Source organism: Macaca thibetana, chromosome 5 (genome assembly GCF_024542745.1).
Source record: "Macaca thibetana thibetana isolate TM-01 chromosome 5, ASM2454274v1, whole genome shotgun sequence".
NCBI classification, from domain to species: Eukaryota; Metazoa; Chordata; class Mammalia; order Primates; family Cercopithecidae; genus Macaca; species Macaca thibetana.
In genome coordinates, this window is record NC_065582.1 from 53,463,999 (window position 1) to 53,470,430 (window position 6,432).

Genomic DNA, 6,432 nt, shown 5'->3' on the forward strand with positions numbered 1-6,432 from the left:
AGGAGAGTCAGCAAAGGGTGGTGGGATTATCATTAGTTCTTATGGGTTTGGGATGGGCGGTGGAGTTAGGAGCAATTTTTTTTTGGCAGACAAGGGGTAGATCTTCTTACAAAGTACATTCTCAAGGGTGGGGAGAATATTACAAAGTACCTTCTTGGGGTGGGGAGGGTGTATCATACAAAGTACATTCACAAGGGAGGAGGAATATCACAAAGTATATTATCGCAAGGGCGGGGAGGGTGTATTGTCACACAGTCAATTGATCAGTTAGGGTGGGGCAGGAATAAATCATAATGGTGGAATGTCATCAGTTAAGGCAGGACCTGGCTATTTTCACTTCTGTGGATCTTCGGTTGCTTCAGGCCATCTGGATATATACGTGCAGGTCACAGGGGATATGATGATTTAGCTTGGGCTCAGAGGTCTCACAAATCTGTCCATATAAGTTGGAGTACAGCTATCTTGTTATGTGTCCACATAATACCTTAAAATTACCTCCTTCAAAATATATATAAACTTTATTGAAATTTTTCAGTTACTTTCTATTTTAACTATGAAAATCTGATATTTAAAAAGTTAGATATTGAATCTTATTTGCTTTTAATTCGATTGGTTTAGCACTATTTTCTGACTCATAGAAAATGCATGCACAAATAATTCTTAAGCAAACTTTCAATCAGTCTGACAATAATATTAACTATCTCTCAAGTTAAATAATTTATACAATAATTATACCATTCATTACTATGAATATAAATTTTGGTAAGCCATAGAATTAAGTAATTTACATATGGAATATAAGTTAGTTGTCTTAACAGTTCTTGGAAGTCTGTTCTATCATTATACCATTTTTTTAAAAAAAATTACTTATATGTAGATAGTAATTATTTATATTATTACCTATATGCAGGGTTTTTAAATATCTGGAACTTCCAGACTTCCAAGATTAAAGAAATAATGTGTCTATATAGGCATAAGGAGACCATTTAAGTTGCCAGGTCTATTTAATTAAAAAGTATTAGATCCCAATTTCTGAACTGAGGAAAACACTTAAGAGTGTGTGCTCTCATACATGATTATCTATACTCTGACTGATTGGCTTATTAAAAATAAAAAAATAAAATAAAACAACAAGTAACCATTAATACATTTTTAGATGACCCAACTTAAATTTGCAAAACATGTTTTCAAGAACTTCTATAATAAAACATAAACAATTTCCCATTGAAATAAAATAATAAAGGATGGAAAAATTAGCTTCACCAAACCCTCAGTGCACATTGCAACTTCTTCTCCCTGATCTAAGATAACTTTAGGATAAGTAGCATGATGTTGCTGGTACAACTTACAGATCCAAATGTAGTCTACTTTGGTTCTCAGCAGTAAGTCTCATAATAGTTCATCCAATGTGATAATAAAGCAGAATCCCATGAAGCCAGAAAATTTGAAAGTACGCTGTCATTTGGTAAATAGGTCAAATCTAATTATGGGCAAACTCATATTCCTTCCCTAAAGTAATTTGTTAAGTTATTCTAAAGCAGCTATATCACAGAGGTAAATTCGAGATTATTTTTTAAATGTTAATTTTCATTAGTGATCTGCTGCTGCATATGCAGCAAAATTTATTTCCTTACCACAATGAATGAAATATTTAAGGATAAAGTTAAAATAATAGCATCTATTACACTAAATTCCACAGACCATGACTGAAAAAACAGACTTGTTTATAAGGGTAGAGAAATTTAAGGAAATTCTTATTATCAAGAAAAGAGCAGGAATTTGGACTTATACAATTACTACCTACCTGTAGGTTTTTAAAGAATATTTTTAAAATTATGTTTCCATTTTAAAGGTACATTTATTTTCAGCCAATGGTTCTAAATAGTTCACACATAAAAAAGCAAAATTGAGTTTCATCATTTAGATCTAACATTAGGATGGCCATCATGTGTGAATTTTTTCCATTCAACTTCTTTTAATCAAATAAAGTTTTGCATCAAGTCTGATTGATGGGATATCATATTTCTATAATGTTTTAGCTACTACTATGGTTTAGTTCAAAGAAAAGATTTTGAGGTCAAATAGACATGAATTTGACTCTTTATATTACCTACTGTTTGTGTGACCTTAGGTAATTTTTTTTTTTTTTTTTTTTTTTTTTTTCTGAGCCTCCATCTCTTCTTTTGGAAAATAATAAAATACTCAATATAATTGTTATTATTAAAATATAATGTATAAATATACCTAACACATAGAAGCAGCTTTTTAAATGTTAACCTATTATCAGTAAGTTTCCATTTGAGTTCCATTGTGATTTTTGAATTCAGCAATTGAATCTCTTTAATTTGCATATGTTAACTTTAGATTGATGAGTTGTATTCAGACAGAGATAAATCACAATAAAACACAAAGTGTGATGATGAAAACCAAAAGCTTAGGAATCATCGTCCTTGGGAAAAGTGATTGAGTGATTTAAGATAGCGATTTGAAGATTGATTATCATATCATGGTGAAATCGTTAGAACATACATTAGATTGTTTTGGTTCTTAGTTTCCTCACCTACATATGGTTGCCAAAAATATTTTTTTAAAGAGTCCTATAATATGTTAATGTGAATTGCATAAGTAAATAAACAAGTAAATAAAACACACATAAATTTTTGTTTACAGATTTATTTGAATTTAATTAAAGTCATGGCAAAGTTATTTAAAAAACACTCAATGCAAATGTATTTTCATTGAGATGAGTTACACTAACACTTAAAAGCATTTAATGGGCACCTAAATCCTGAGAGCTGATTTTACTTGAGAAAAATTATGGTTGAATTTCTTTCTAGGCTAGAACCTCATTTTTATCTTTACCCTTCATTATTGGTATACTTTTCACATTATTATAAAGGTCAGCAGAACCCACAGAGTAAAAAGGAAATTAATGGATTTTGAATCAGGAAATTAAAAAAAAAAAAACTGAACTTTACTTAGAATTCTATAGTGGCCCTTTTCAGTAATGTTTCAGGGAAGAACTTACCAGTGAAATTTGCAGAAGAACTTATGTAAATAGGGTAAAGCACTTTTATGAAGTGGGTTTTAAACATTAGCTTTCTCTTCTATCTAGTTCAGTATATTGAGATAATAGCTATTAACTCTCACTTTCTCTCCACATATTCATTCATAAACAGACATCCTCAGATACACACATATACACAAATATACCCACATATAATGCTCATATAATGTAATGCATGTACATAATGTATACTATATATGAATATAATTACTGTTTTTAATGTTTTATTTTCTTAGGATAAATGATAATTTGCATTCATACAACATGTTGCAGTGTTCAATGAAAGTTAAGTATATTTTCAACCACTATCTCTACTATTTTGAAAATAGCATCAATTAATTATAAAATGCTGATCAATTCTGATTTATCTTTTTTGATTTGCCCAGTTTGACTCTTTTAATATTCTTAGATACATTGTATTACCCATTTGATCCTCTTTTTATGTTTTCTATTTTAATATTAGTATTATTTTTAAATCTCATTCTATGATCAATATTGTTTTCTTCTACGTGTCATTTGGTTTTGTATCATAACCACATTTCTAGAGGAGACACATTTATAGAAAAATGCAGTTTAAAATGTATATATACCCTTTTTCCTTCTAAAAATATGTTGAAAAGTACCAAAATGAAAATGTAGAATATGTGACTAAATACAAACATAACATTTATTTTCTACAAAAGAGCTACAGAATTTTCAATATTTTATTGCTATAAACCTCAGTGTATACAGTATAAATCTGAAGAGAATCTTGTGCTTAAAGCTCTTATGTACTATTTAGTTGTGAAAAAGTAGAAAATTCTGTTATTTGTGACAACATTGACAAACTTGGTGGACACTGTTAAGTAAAATAAACCAAGCACAAAAAGACAAAAACTGCATGATCAAACCTTTATATGGAATCTCAAAGTCAAACCTGAAGTAGAGAGCAGAATGCTGATTCCCAGGGGCTGGTGACACTGATTGTCAGGTGGGGAGATTGTGGAGATGTTGGTCAAAGGATATAAAATGTCAGTCAGACAAGAAAGGAAACAATCAGATCTATTGTGAAGCATAGTAAAGAATCGTTAATATAAATGTATTGTGTACCAGAAAATTCCTAAGAGTAGATTTTAAGTGTTCATACCACAGATAAATATGTGAGGTAATGCATGTGTTAATTAGCTTGCTGTAGCCATTTCACAATGTGTACATGTTTCAAAACATTCTGTTGTATATCATAAGTACATGCAATTTGTATTCATCATTTTAAAACCCTCTACATTACATTTGGAAAACAATTAACCTCCAGTATAAACATATCATTAAACTAGTTTTAAAAATATCTGAAATTGTAGTTCAAAAAGTAGATACTAATTTTCTACTTTTTATTTTAGAATTTCAAAAATAAACTATTTCCATCAACACAAATATGTCTGAATGTTGATTCCACAAAAAATATTTCAATTAAGATATAATTTAACATCATTTAGGTTTAACCGGACATTTTTAAGTAAACCGACACATAAATTCACCCATACTGTTTGTGTAATAGAATTGTTACCGGTGATAGAGATCCAAGTTACTGGCAGCGTATCCCTACCAGGTCCATAGTAACTTTCGTCCTTGCTTCCTCAGACGAAAGAATTCAACTGAGGGGCATAAAGCAGAAAAAGAGACCGAGGCAAGTTTCAGAGCAGGAGTGGGAGCTTATTAAAAAGGCTTTAGAACAGGAAAGAAAAAAAAAAGAAAAGAAAAAGGTAAGAACGATTGTAAGAGATCCAAGTGGGTGCCTGAAGGCCAAAGAGAGAAAAAAGGGTCTTTGATTTTGATCCCAGGACTTTATAGGTTCGCCTCTTTCCCATGATTCTTCCCTTATGGTGGGCTTTCTGTATGCAGGTGCTCTCCTTATCCTTGGAAAATGAGCAGGACAGTGTATTTAGGGAGTTATACACATGCCCATCTGAGGCTTTTTTCTCTTTTACGGTGGCGTGTGCCCCTGGAATGTCATGCGTGGCCATTTTGTCTCTTAACACGCATGCCCAAGAAGCTACTTCTCCATGGGGTCTGCATTCAGTTAACACTTTTAATGTTAACAGGTGTGGACTATCAGGAGATTGTCTCTCCATGGCTGCCAAATTATCACTTTTTCGATAATTGCTGAACCATAACCCGACATTTCTGGTGGGTTGGAGGAGAGCTCCCTCCTGTCCCGCTCATGCCTATCTGTCTACCTATTACAGATCATTATTGCAAAAATAGAGATGGAAAAGGTACATTTAATATTCTAAGGTCTCAAAGCTTAAATGTTTACTGCTACTTGTTTATTTTTCAAAAGTGTAAAATATGAATTCCATGGATATAATTAGTGTAAATGTAGTGAAAATTTCAACTTACTCCCATGACCTCTTATAAAAATTATTTCTGTGCTTATGCTAATTCAGAGTATATATTGCAATACCAATTTATCCATCAATAGCAATTAATAGCAAAATAAAACCATAGTATTTTTCTGCGATATAGATGAAAAGCTTTAAATATGTACTTGATTTACTTTCTAAGTTTTAATAACTTTAAAGGCACGTATAAATAAACATGCTTTTGATCTTCGTGTATCAAGTTAGAGGAGAGAATACATAATTTTTCTCCTGAAAATGTTTAAGAATATCTCATAGTTACTAAGTTTGGCAGAATATTTACAAGAACTACTCAATAACATTGTGTAGCCAAGATTTTAAGAGGGATAATCTTATAAATACTATATATATGTCAAAATATCACCTACAGAGATTCATGACTATGGAACGAAAAGATAAATTGAATTCACATTATTCCAGATTCCCTTTAAGCTCTCAAACTAGCTTTACATGATATTATTTTGTCACCAACATCTATAACTACAGGGTCACTTTTCTTTCTCAAACCACAGTTCTTAAGATAAGCTAAGCATTTTGACATGGGTATGGTTCTTCTTCAGATAATCATTATAGCTTTTGATTTGCTTAAGATCCTTCAGTTGAATTATATAATATGGGGGATAAATTGGCATGATGGTCTCCTCATTAGCAGTTGCTAAATGATGTGATCAGTAAGCTTCATCTCAGTCTTTATGTCACATCCATTATACTATTTATCTCATGATTGGCTCTAATTTATTTATGCTCACAAATTGGCATTGCTATCATGTTGGAATGGGCAAGAGCTTACAATGAGAACCACTAATATTAAGTATACTGCAGAGACAATATTCTTTAGAACTTTGGGATTAAAGATTAATTTAATAATCATTTACATTTCATTAAAGGAAACAGAATTGCAATTAATTTGTCCACTTTCCAAATAATAGCCTTAATCTGTTTCATTTTATTTTATATTTTAATAACTTG